This window comes from Grammomys surdaster, unplaced genomic scaffold, assembly GCF_004785775.1.
Source record: "Grammomys surdaster isolate TR1022 unplaced genomic scaffold, NIH_TR_1.0 61, whole genome shotgun sequence".
Lineage (NCBI taxonomy): Eukaryota > Metazoa > Chordata > Mammalia > Rodentia > Muridae > Grammomys > Grammomys surdaster.
The window spans coordinates 6,691,820-6,706,354 of NW_021604563.1; the positions used below are offsets into that span (position 1 = coordinate 6,691,820).

General features: G+C 36.7%; 1 pseudogene; it reads right to left on the reverse strand.

Moving 5' to 3' along the window:
• Positions 1–732: 732 nt before the first annotated feature.
• Positions 733–3,701, reverse strand: LOC114640360 (annotated as a pseudogene).
• Between the last annotated feature and the right edge of the window lie 10,834 nt (positions 3,702–14,535).

A 14,535-nucleotide genomic window follows, 5' to 3' on the forward strand; every position in this document is an offset into this window, starting at 1 on the left:
ATATACTTGTGGTCTTGAAAGGAACATCATCCTGTTTAAGAGGGAAAAATCTGATGGAGAACAGAATGTAACAATTCCTAGATAGCCACAGATGTCTTGTGAAAAACCAGAGCCTAAGTACCAACCCTTGAAGGAAACCTCTGGGCACAGGGTGGTTGAAGGAAGCAGGGATGGTTCTGACGCCAGAGTGAGACCCGCAATAACTGATTGACAGTCAACTCACAGAGTAAAATGCAGAATGAAATGACATAACCAAGGTTTACAGGGTATCTAGAAATATGTTTTATGCTTTAAAAAAATTGCAATGCACTCCAAAAAAATTTTTTTCTGATTATTCATGTACAAGAGAAGGCACTGTTATCTGCATAAATCCACTGATTCTTCATGGCAAAAACCTGAGACATGCGCTGATACACAACTCTAACCGCTCAGCGTTCAGCCCTCAGAGCGGATGCTTTGTCCTTTCCAACCAATGACTCTGCTTTTTAAAAAATTTGGTACATTACAGTAGCTGTTAATATATATATATATATATTCCAGGGTAAGAAGGGTCAAGGAAAAGGGAGCGCATGTCCGTGGCCGCCTGATGCTGTTGACACAGCCCCGTGTTTTCCACTTAGCCCACTATCGCATACTAAGCAGCAGCAGTGATGCAGGTGCATGGTGGACGCCCCTTCCAGTTGTCGCTGTGCACAATTCCAAAATTAAAACTCAGACAAGATGCTCTTGTCCTCAAATGTGAATCTGCCCTGCTGCCAGTGTCCTTCGGTGCTCTGCCAATGTGTATACCTCCTGCAGCTTTCTTTTCTGATCCTCACCGAGTGGTGCCACCAGCAGGTGTTACCAGGGAGCATCCCAATTCTGCACAGTCAGCAGAACTTGTGTAAAAAAACTGGAACTCGTCCATGCTGTTGTCGAGGTCCAGTGGGATGCTGAAGCCCTCAAGGGCTGTCTCCTCCAGCACTTCTTCATCCCAATCATCCTCCTCCTCCTCTTCACCTATGCCCATTTGTGACTGCATAGCCTGAGCACTGATACTAGTCTCTTCCTCTTCCTCACTGGAAATCTCATTTTCCTCTGTGTCATCTTTCTCTCCTTTTGAGTGTTTTTCACGGTTTACTGTTTGCCATGTAGCACAGACCTACTTCAGGCCAAGGAAAAGGAAGAGAATGGAGGGGAGGATCTGTGCAGCCACAACATCCACAGCAGGAGGTCGGTTCTGCAGCTCCAAGAGCACACTCAGTTCTATTATACACATCTTCCGGTCATGGTGCCCAAGAAAGTAATCGGTGTTGTCCATCCACTGGTTTATGAACTGTGACGTGACAGGTCCTAGGTTGTGTGGCAGCTGGACTTGCTCCAGTGTGTGGAACAGCACCTCAGGGCTATAGTAAAAAGCTGTGATGGCCACCTGAAGACACATTGTGTGCAGCTCAGTGGTCTTGACCCCACGGGTTAATCTCTCCAAGATGAGTTGAATGAACAGAGCGATACACTGGTCAATTCCCCTTCCTTTGCACTGAAGAATGATGACTTTCAAGAGTTTTGCAGCATAGCACTCTGCATCTTCTCCCGACTCTCCACACAGTACCTTCCTGCACATTGTGAACAAGACTTCCAAATGCTTTGGGTTTGACATCAGAGCGTTGGTTCTACTGTCATGTAATTATGGAGGAGAGGCATCATGTTTGTAAAGTACTCGAAGTAATCCTGCTGGAAAATTTCATACAAGACACCCAGGAGCTGCCACATCTGCAGAGAGATGGCGTGGCAGGTTAAATTGTATGCTAGGGAGAGGACTTCCTCATAGAACTCAAAGATGTGCTTCTGTAAAACAAGATCAATGATTCGTAGACAGAAGCTCTCCAACTGCTGTATAATCTCTGGATGATCTTGCATGACTGTTAAGATAGTGTCGATGGTGTGTAAAATTCCCATGGCCATGACAGTTTTGTCTTCAATTTCTTCATATTCATCACTTTGAAGAACTTTACCAAATATCTCAGCCAAGTGTTGGGTTGTGTCAACATCGATGGAGGCCACGTCCTGACTGTACTCACAGATGAGCTTCTGGATGACATTGGTGACTTCATCATTCTCCATCTCTCTGATGATGTGCAGCAGCTACTGCATGATGATTCTCACGTACGGTTTCATGTACTCCTTGGCTTGTATCTGGTTGGAGATCAGTGACTGCAGTGCGAGGGCAGCTTCCACCTTGACAGGCATCTCCTCGTCTTCAATCAGGCTCTTCTTGGCTAATTCTACTGCATTTCTGAGGTTGAGCTCATTGTGAAACTTCAAAGAACTAAATGCATGCAGCACCTAGCATGATCCAGCTCGAAGATATCCCAGGTTAGACTATAATAATGGAAATACATGATTCTGCAGCAACAGCTCAATTTGGTCCTTGAATAAACTCTTCTTCAACAAAATCTCAGCCAGGGAATCAATCACATGCAGGGCTCCATCTTTCTTCCTTGGGTCAAAGTTCGGGTCTGTTATTATCTGATAACAGAACGCCATCATTTTTGACAATACCTCTTTCCTTTTCTTTGCAGCTATATACAAGAGCATCTGGGCTGCTGTGGTGGGAGAATCGTAATCTTCAAAAATATCAAATTTCATCCTTATGTACTCATACGGATCTTCTTGCCAGAGCTCTTCATCCTCATCTTTGTAACACATCATGGAAAAAAATCACATCTTCAAAGATATTCTGTATATGTGGCTTCATCTGCTTCCAAGTCACAGCATGGACAACCCCTTGGTTTAGATAGTTGAATGCTTGCTGAAGAACACGGGGGCGCTATGTACTCTTTCTCTCTGTATTGGTCTAAAATTTTTAGTAGTACCTGCTTAATTCCCACTGCATAGGTTTTCAGAAAAAATTCAGAAAATTCAAAGTACTCTTTTGTGACATCTCCTGGGCTTCCATACCGTTCAAAGAGACGATCGACAATATGTAGAGCCCACTTCTTACACTTCCACCACATCAGCTCTGGTCGATCATCCTCATCAAGTTGAAGAGTCTCTGGAGGGACCGTTCTATCAATGATGGTCCGAAAGATCTCCATCCACGTTGTCATGGTCTGGTGATTCACCAGCTGAAGAGGCAGTGTATACTGAACGAGAGCATAGAAGATTTTCAGAATCTGTTTCTGTAGCAACACAGAGTAATGGGAGGCACCCGGAAGCAGCTGCAGGATTTGCTACTGAATTCTAGGCAGAAATATCTTCATGGCTGCCAGAAGAGGCTCTCTTTCTTCCACTTTTTTATATTCATAGGTCTTCACCAGCTGATATAAGCACAGTAAACTGCCAAGCCAGCTCCCACTGTTTGGTGACTGCAAGCGGAGACACATTGTTAACTGGACTCTCACCAGATCTGGAGACCAAATTATCCCTTCCACAATGTTGTCACGGATTTGCTGCCAGTCATTCTCGTGGATACTGAATGGAAATATCACTTCTCCTAGTGGAAGCTCTCTGTCAGGCCAGTACTGTGTCACCATGTTCTTCAGGTAGATCACAGCTGCCTGACACACAGGGAACTCCACATGGTCGGAGACTATGATTCAAAGCAAGCTGCGGGCAAAATTAATAATCTTGTAGGACTGGTTAAGCTCCGTCTCAGCTGCAATCTTCAGCTTTGGGTCGATAGTGCCCTTCAGCACCTGGATGTTCCAATTGAGATCCATGTCCGTGGGTGGGAGCTAAGGTCCCAGAGTCAGGTTGCAGCCAGGATGTCTCCAGCTCACTCTGCCACAGGGCACCACCTCACCCCTAACCCCTGCCGCTGCCACCAACGATGGCAGCTACTTGCTGTGCCACTCTGACTCCAGGCTCCCTATCCTCCCTCCTTCTCCCCCACAACTCTCCTTATTTACATTTCATATGTTATCCCCTTACCCCATTCCCCTCACCCCTCCTCCTGCTTCTCTGTCGACGTACCCCAACCCCCCACCCCATTTCCACCTCCCCACCCTCAAATTCCCACCCCAAAGCACATCCAGCCTTCATGAGACCAAGGATCTCTTCTCCCACCTATGCCCAGCAGGGCCCTCCACTCCTACATATACAGCTGAAGCCATGGATCCCTCCTTAAGTGCTCCCAGGCTGGTTGTTTAGACCCTGGGAACTCTGGTTGGTTGGTATTGTTGCTCTCCTCATGGGGCCACAAACCCTTTCAGCTCCTACAGTCTTCACTCTGACTCCTCCATTGGGAACCCCGTGATCAGTTCAAAGGTTAGCTGTGAACATCTGCCTCTGAATATGTCAGACTCTTGCATACCTCTGAGGAGATATCTGTATCAGGCTCTTATCAGCATCCACTTCCTGACTTCCACATCAGCATCTACCTTTGGCGACTGCACATGGCAGCATCTCCACAGAAGCAGACCAGCTCTGTGGCTGCCCCAGCCAAAAGGACCCTACTGATTGCTTTCTTATGATGATTTCTATGCATCTGTGTTTAGGATCATTGTAATTCTACACACTGTTTTCTAGTTTTGTGTTTTTGGGTGCCTGTTCTGTTGCAAAAGTTCTGTTGTTCTCTCTAGTTCTTAGATGAGTGTGGTAGATGTGTGTGTTGCCTCATAGGGAATGGTTCTGAGACCGTGCCAGTTGTGGCAACTAGGTAGAATATTTTGTAGAAATTGGGAACTGACACCAAGGAAATGAGGATGGTTTAGAGGATCTATGGGTAGTATGAGCAGGGGAGGGAATGTTGGGACTAAATGTACCACCCAGATCTCCACAGATACCTGTTAATAATAATGTTCTACTGGGGAGTATGCAAAACCTAATTTTGAAAAACAAAAGAGGTTTTCATAATTTTAACTACTATTTGATAATGAGAAGAAGGAAAGGCCACAGCAGGTTAGGAATTATAATTCGAGGAGAGGTAGAAGAGTTATTATTTCCTACCCGATTTCCTAGCTAGCAGGTTCGTGTTGACTGAATTAAAGAAATTTAAATCTTAAACATTATACCCTCAGAGTTTGTTTTATCACCTATCAATTATTGTAGCAAAATTAGGCAAGTAATACATCTGAGTTTAATTTATCATTCTATTTTAAATTGGGAACTTATTTTATGGAACCATTTCTTATATTTGAAACTCACAAATACATTGAAGTATATACATGTATATGCATATAATTAAACATTTTTACTACACTCTATGATGTATTTTTATTTAAGCATGATTTTGTATTTCTGTACTCATTTATTAAAATCACTTATGAATGTTTCTTTCTTTTAAAATATAAATCAATTTCATTTATAGTTATTCTCATATTTTCCTTAAGTATTATTTTCTTCTTTCTTCTAAATATCCCTGAAGATTTTTTTGTGGAAATTTTACACAATTTTCCTATTACGTTTTAATTTTCAGTGCATGACAAATCTTCATAAAATTTATCCATGTGTTTAAAATCTAAGTATCAATTTAATTTTTTTCTTACCATGATAAGGAACTGGGAATTATACTAATATTCCTTTTTTTTTATTTAAATGAAATGAATTGATGAGGTTTTCCAAAGGATTTAACCAGAATTGGGCTTTCAAAATCTACATTTCAAAGCTCCTGAGACTTTCACTATTTCTTATTTACTGAATCCCCACCCAACTATAGGAAAACATATTTCTGATTTTTGATCACCATAAATGGGTTTCCATTTAAAAATGGCATAAATGAATTTATCAATTAATCCATGCTCAGCTTCTCTTGGAAAATATTATAGTCATGGGATTCATTCATGCTATAATAACATTTTATTTATAAAAACATACTTTTGTTTCTGTAAATGATAAAAAAATCATTTTACATTTGAAAAATACCTAAATGTTATATCATTGTTTAATAGTATGATTGTTTGTATTTTACTTACGTTTTTAACTTTTGATATTCTGATTAATATGTTTTATTACTGATATAATTTCTATTTCCTTGATAATTAAATATGTTGAATAGCTGTTCTCAAAAGGATATAAAAATAACTGGTACTTTTCCAAGTATTTATTTCTTTTATATTACTTAAATTCATTTATCTGTGGAGTGGTAAAAATATTTTATATACACACAAATGTCCACCTACCATACATATACCACATCTTATAACACATATATCAATTTTATGAGTTATATTTTCAGTTTTAGCCCATAAACTTTAATAGCTGCAACTTCTTTTCTTTTCTAGTTATATTTTCTGTGACTTAAGTATAAAACATTTGCATATGCTAGGAAGACAAAAATATACCACTATTCCTCTAAAATATGAATAATCTTATCATTCCCATCTAGAAATATGCATTATTTTATACATTTTCTGAAAAAACATGATTAGCAAGAGAAAAATTAAATATGTGAGAATATTGGAACTTAGCAAATTAACATGATATAAGATTAATATATGAAAACTAACATTATTTTTATAACACAGCAATAAAGTAAACAAAACATAATAGAAAATTCATATTTACAGTATAAAGAATACTAAAGTTTTAGTGGAAAATATGTGAAATATAATTTTAAAAGATAGTTTTACTTTCTCAGCAAGTAATTGTATCAACTCTTAATCATCATCCTAATTTTCATAAAATAATAGAAATCTGCTATTGTTCATAGTAAAAAGTGAAACATGAATTTGAGACTAATTAATATACTTTTGTTGCAATGAGGATAATTTTCTTTGTAAACTAAGTTGTCCTTTCTTTAATATAAACATATATTCTACACAGAATTTAATTACATACAAAAGTACATGCAGCTTTGTTCTTTACATTGACTTTGGATTTTCTGTTGCAATCCTTAAACCAATGATTTCATTCAAATAATGACAGTTTTATGAAATAAGGATAGTTGATAATTCTTAGTCTTATGATGCTTCAGTCATTTGATAACAATATTTCTTTAGAAATATACATTATAATAACCCCATGCATTTACTATTTATTTAATCTGGCTTATAAATCTATATAATTTTAATTTATATGCTCCTTAAATTTAATTTATAGGCTACTTTACAATTTATATGTTGAATTATTAACTTTAGGGAGCTTATAATATAAACTGATTTAGAATTCAGTTAACTGTGTATATAATTAAACAATATACAAAATTTGAATACAGTCATGGGATACATGAAAAGAAGATATACAATACATAGGGAAAAGGCATACATGTATAAGCTATGTAGCCTAGAATATACATTTCTGACAGTTTCTGACAGGAACTAACCAGTCTCGTACCTTATTCTCAGGCTTTTGTCTACCAGAACTTGAGATAGTAAATTTCTATTACACATTTACACAGATTGTAATATGTTGTTACAACAGCTCTGCAAAATATAAACACATATGATATATAATAAAACATATTTCATATAATAAACAAGGCTTCAAAATTATCTCTTTGTACCTCCAAATCCAATAAACCTGCAGTGATCGAAGGACATAGGAGTTACAAATTCAGTTTAAAAGAAGCATAAATCAGTGAGTCACACATACGAGAAGACACTAGAGGATATATTAGAGTAGTACAAATGTTAGAAGTCCATGTCCTTAAATGAAAGGCACAATGATGGCTAAAAGATCTCAACTGTTGATGCCTTGTTTACTTTGAGACTTCTTTTTATTTTTTTATTTTTTTATTTTCCATATCTGCTTTTATACCATTTTAATTACATGCTAGTATTAAGGTCAGTTCTAGGTTGAGGAACTAGCAATACAATAGTTGCAAACAATCAAGGAACAAGCAAGACAATAAACATAAATAGTCAAAGAACAAACAAGGCATGAGACTTCATTATATATCAAACTTTTGGGACTTCTTCCCCACAGGATTCCCTTTGCACTGAAAACTGAGTTTGTCACATTCAAAAACTGTGTGTTAGTTACTTTTATATGACTGTGACAAAACATTCAAAATGAACTATTGAAAATAGGATAGCATATTTTGCTCACCATTTTGGAGATTTTAGTCCCTGCTCATTTTCACTTCTTTCGCCTTTACTCTGAATCTGTGGTAGGATAGTACTGAATCAATGCAGAGCATGATAATTAAACCAGCTTTCTCCCATTTCAACCAAAAAGGAAAGGCAAGGAATGAAAAGAGAAGTTATAACAGCTTTTTTTCTTTCTTTAAGTATATTTTTCTCTCATATACCATATCCTGACCTATGTTTCCACTCCTTCCTAACCTCCTAGTCCTCCTTACCTTCTTCTCCATCCACTCCTACTCCATTCAGAAACGTTCAGGTCTCCTAGGAATATCAATCAAATATAGCATATTAAGTTGTAATAAGACTAGGAATCTCTCTCTCTTACTAAAACTGGTAAAGAAGACCCAATGAAAAGAAAAAGTGTACCAAAAACAGACAGAAGAGTCAGAGACTGCCTTTGCTAGCACTATTAGGAGTCTCACAAAAAGACCAAGATACAGAACCATAACATATATAAAGAGGACCTAGGTTCCATGCAGGCTCCATGATAGTCTGTTCAATATCTCTGAGAATTTATGAGCCCAGGTTAGCTGATTCTGTGCTTACCCTGTGGTGTCCTTGACCCTTGTATCTCCTACAATGCTTCCTCCTCTTCAGCTCTGCCTAATGTTTGGCTGTGCATCTTTGCATTTCTTCCATCAGTTGCTGGATGAAGCCTCTCTGAAGGCAAATAGGCTAGGCACAAATAGGTGAGTATAACAGAATATCATTAGGAATAATTTTCCTTGATTTTTTTCCTATTTGTTTTTGTCCTAGGACTCTGAGTCATCTAGCTTCTGGACTCTGACCCTCCAGGCAGTATCAGGGGTGGGCTCCATCTCATAGCATGGGTTTCAATCTGGAACAGTTATTGGTTAGCTACTAGAACAAAGTTGGTACCACCTTTACCCTGGCACAGCTTGCAGTCTTAATAGATTGTAGATAGAATGTATTGTGTCTGGGCTGATGGTGTCCTAATTCCCAAATGGATGTCTTGCCTGGTTACAGGAGATGGCTAGTTAAGGCTCTATATCCCCCATTACTAGTAGTCTTAGCTTTGGTTACCTGAGCAGATTTTTGGAAGTTTCCATTGAATTAGGTTTCTAGCTCATCTCCCAAATGCCTCCAATTCGAATAGTTTCTCTCAGAATTCTCTACCTCCATCTTCCCACTGCCTGATTACTCCTCTACCCATGCTGACCCCCTTCATTACACTCCACTGTGATATGTATTCTATTTCCCTTTCTAAGGGAGATTCATGCCCACCCCCAGACATCTTTTTTTACTTAGCCAGAACTAAAGGAACTTTTTCCTCTTCACTCTTGCCCTATCATAATCAACTTCAGTAATGGCTGCCACACAGTATTTTTATTAATTACCTGACATTCCTTAACTCAATGTTCGCTAGTTTTTCTCACCAATGACTAATTGTGGGAGAAAAGGAAGACTTCTCAATCTCTCATTCCTTTCCCCTTTCAGCCTTAAATTTACCCCAGCCTGTAAGATTTTTATACCAAAACCACCACTGCAGATTTTTTTCTTTTAAATAGAAGCTAGTTCTGTCATTGAGCCATTCATCCACTTGCCTGTACTTGCTTCTCCCTGACCTTACTGGAGCTTGATGTACCCATTAAAAGCACATTTCCTTTGACCAGCTTTCTCAGAAATTGTTTTTATGAATTGAAGATTCAACACAAGTGCCTCTGGGTAGATATTTAAATTATAAATCGTAACACTCCACCTCTTGTATGTGGCTGCCTTTATTTCCATCTGTTATTTTCTAAAAACTTGGAGACTGTATTTCCTTGTAGGAAAGACAAAGGAAAAATGTTTAATTTCTGAGGTGTTTTAGTTATACAAACTAATTTTATGTATTAGGTTTTATCTACTCCTTTCACACTAACTCCCTTCAGAAGATTCTGAACCTCACGGGCTAAATTTAAAACTCCATAAAAAGAGACAACATTACTCTTTATAGTTTGGCCCTTATCTACCTCTTTCAATCATATATGGTGGTTTTTATAACTTTGGAGACAGTCTCAGGGACTTCCGGAAGGAATTATAAAGGAAAAGCTGATAAAGTAGAATTGCAGAATCTCACATTTGGAATCTCCTCAACCTATACTGTCATCTATTTTATAAGATAGACTTTCACTTCTTTTTTTTATTAGAAAACTATTTCTAAACCTGAAGATTTTTCATAACTGCTGATATATTTCCACTCCTTCATTTTAATGAGAAATAAAACCTGAATTTTAATGAGGCAGAAATTGATTAATAAGTGCGTATACATAAGTTAATAAAAGACACATAGTCTAACTTGTAACAGTTTCTGGATGGCTATTTCACCTAGTAATTGGATAGTATTTAATTTTTGTATATTTAATTTAATTATCTAGTAAATAATATGAATTATGTTGCATATGAAAAAGAACAGGTTAAATAACCTAATCATTATTTCTCATATTTTCAATAAAATATCTAGTTTATAGTTCTAAGGCTTGAGGTGAATTTTTTTGTAGAATATAAACTCAAATATTCCACATATTTAGATGAATTGGAGTATAAATTATAACAATCATTAGAGTTTACAACTTCATCAAAATTGTTAGACTTTCTGACTTAATTTTCTTCTCTGTGAAATGAGCATACAGTCACCTTCAAATGAAGTTGTTGTGGGGAGAGGTCAAATGAAATATCTGAATGTACCACACATAGTGTCTGATAACACTTTTCAGTCAGAATGACGTCCATTTTTCTTCCTCTTTCTATTAGTTCTATTATTATTATTATTATTATCAACATGAATTAACATTTCTATGGTTTTTAAGCATACCTGTATTAATTAAACCTGATTTTTTTTAGATTACAAGAAAATATATCAGGTAATAACAATTAGTAGGTATTCTGCCCATTAAATTTCCTTTGTTGCTAATAGCTCATATTTCAGAATGACATCAGCAAGCTGGCAAAATATAAAGCCTCAGATTCAACTTCCTTTCACAGAATGTTTAATAAGCATTATCCACAGAAAAGATGATTATTTTGAAAAGTGACAATACCTGAAAACAAGCACGAGGTAGCCGCCACATGATTGAATGAAAAACAAATAAGAAAAATAAAAAAATAACAATTTCACTATTATACTACAAAACTACCCTCAAATTCAAAGTTAGATTAAAAAATATATAAAGGATTTTCTAGGTACAGTTTCTATAAAGGGAAATGAAAGCCAAAGGCATTTATGTGATTTTTAAAGAATTTGGAGATGTTTCCAAGGAAAACCAGTCCAGTTTCAGTACACAGAGAATACTAAAGGAAATGGCACTGCAAGGTCACCAATACCAGGAAGAAATCAAGAAATATGATAGAATTCATAGTGACCAGCATATACAACTTAGTGTTGGTCTTTCCAGATATTTCACCAGACTACAGAAAATACACAATCTTATACAACACTCATAAAGCTGAGTGGGATATGTTTCAAAATCACATTGTAAGGTATACCTAGGTTTCTAAAGATACCTAGACTGTGTCTTTAGACTGTCAGTCTCCCTGTCTAGTCTTTGAGCCTACTCCAATTACTTCACTCAGGAAAGAAGATACATGCCAATGACTATCAATATAATGTACAGAGGCTAGCAGAGTGGTGGAAATTGTCTCCATCTATTATAGTGTTGATGTGTTAGACTGGTTTGAAAATAGAAGCTCAACTAATGGCTTCTGTCCATCATAAAGGCCATTGAAAGATTCTGCTCATAGCAGAGAGAATACAAAGCCTTGTGGTTCAGAAAAATGCAAGAGCATTAGCTAATTTTCAGTTTGATTTTGAATCTATGATTTCATACAACAGTAAGTACACTTCTAGTAAAATGAAGAAACCTGAAGGTAAAGACAACCCATATAATTTAAATAATTTTGGGTCTTTATTTTAGAGGTTATCTCTGACTGTCCTCAAAACTAATCTTTATGTATATGTATATGTATATGTATATGCATATGCATATGCATATGCATATGCATATGTATATTACCTACACAATGTACACACAGTAACAAAACATTTTTGAACAGTGCTCTTCAGATGTTCTTTATTCTTTTCTCTTAATTTTGTTCATCAGCAGATATCCCCATGCAAGTTTTTATAGTTAGCATATAATAAAGCAACTACCAAAGTCCCAGTCTTATAAAAGAAGTTTGCAATTCTGACCATCTGGTGTCATCTATTGGTTAGATGGTAAAATTACAAAGCTTGTTTTGTGTAGTTTTCTTGAAAGAATCTGACTCCTAACTTTAACAATATCATAAGAAATTTTTAAATTTTAGTGTCTTCACTAGGGATTGTTTGATTTCCTTATTATTGACTATTGTTTAGAATGCGCCAAAAAGCGCAGATAATGATAGCATTCACTCCAAAGTTTTTCCACTGGGGAAGAAATACACCAAGAGAAAATTGTCAGGAATAATACAAATCTTTCCTCTCACTTTCACTATAACACACTACAATGCAGTATAAATTAATAACTATCTTCTTAAGTATTCAATGACAGTAGTGTAAAATATATTTATTTTTAATTTCTTATTAGTATAGTACCATTTCAAGTGTTGGGATTTCTTTTCCTTATGCATTTGTTTTAACTTTAAAAAAATGGCATAAAGATAACAAAGCCAAACTACCAAAAAGGAAAAAAAATAACCATTTCATATGCTGAAAAAGCTGTTCACAGATATTTCATCATAGCAATAATTTCTCAGTTCTGGAACAACTCAATAAAATAACAAAATATTAAAGAAATGTTTTAAAGAGTTTGAGTATTTATGATATATCTGTTTATCATTCAATTTCTATACTACATTTCATAAGATTTCATAAGATAAGCTACTGTGTATAGAAATAGAAAAGGAAAAAAATGTTTTTACAGATAATATATTTCAATGAAACCGGATAGACCAGTATGTTTGCTCTCTGGCTTCAGAATCAGTATTATTATCAAGGAATGAAGTTCTATTTTCCTTTCCTTAGCATTTATAATATAATGCTTAATATTTCTACCTTCAGTATTTTAATTTTTTAGTTCTTTATTTTGAAACATGAAAGCTTGAAAAAAAATACCAGCTGATCAAAAAACAAATTAAGAATGTCAAATGCTGTGGTTGAAAGTGACTGTCGCAATCCACAAACTTCCCCTATTATTTTTCTTTTATTGGATTTTTTATTTACATTTCAAATGTTATCTCCTTTGCTGGTTTCCAGACCCTCCAAACTCTCTATCCCATCTCTACTTGCCTGCATCTATGAGGATATTCCCCCAACCAACCACCCATTCCCACCTCCCAAACCTCTAATTTCTCTACACTGGGGCATCTAGTCTTCACAGGACCAAGAGCCTCTCCTCCTATTGATGCCCTACAAGGCCATCCTCTGCTATATATGCAGCTGGAGCCGTGGGTCCCTCCATGTGTACTCTTTGGTTGGTGGTTTAGTCCCTGGGAGCTCTGGGATGTCTGGTTGGTTAATATTGTTCTTCCTATGGAGTTGCAAACCTCTTCATCTCCTTCAGTCTTTTCACTAACTCCTCCATTGGAGAACCCATAGGGGTCCCCATGCTAAGTTCAAAGGTTGGCTGTAAGTATATTCTCTCTATTTGTCAGATTCTGGCAGAACCTTTCAGGAGACAGCTATATCAGACTCCTGTCTGCATGCAGTTCTTGGCATCTACAATAGTGTTTGAGTTTGGTGATTTTTTATGATATGGATCCCCAGGGGGTTAGTCTTTGGATGGCTTCTTTCCTTCAGTCTCTGCTCCACACTTTGTCTATGTATTTGATCCTGTGAATATTTTATTCCTAAGGACTGAAGCACCCACACTTTGGTCTTCTTTCTTGAGCTTCTGGTCTGTGGTCTGTGAATTGTATCTTGAGTATTCCAAATATTTGGGCTAATATCCATTTATCAATGATAATATCCATTTACCATGTGTGTTCCTCTGTGATTGGGGTTACCTAACTCAGGATTATATTTTCTAACCATATCTATTAGCCTAAGATTTTCATGAGTTTATTGTTTATAATCGCTGAGCACTACCACATTTTCTTTATTCATTTCTCTGTTGACGGCCATCTGGATTCTTTCCAGTTCCTGGCTATTATAGATAAGGCTGTTATTAACATAGTATAGCATGTGCCCTTGTTATATGTTGGACAATCTCTTGGGTATATGCCCAAGTGATATAGTTTAATCCTCAGATAATAGTATGCTCAATTTTCTAAGGAACCACCAGACTGATTTCCAGAGTGGTTGTACCAGCTTGCAACAATACCAACAATGGAGGAGTGTTTCTCTTTCTCAACATCCTCACCAGCATATGCTGTCACCTGATATTGTGATCTTAGTCATTCTGACTGGTATGAGGTGGAATCTCAGGGTTGTTTTGATTTTCATTTCCCTGTTGACTAAGAATGTTGAACATTTATTTAGGTGCTTCTCTGACATTTGGTATTCCTCAGTTGAGAATTCTTTGTTTAGCTCCTTTTTTTCAAATAGAGTTAT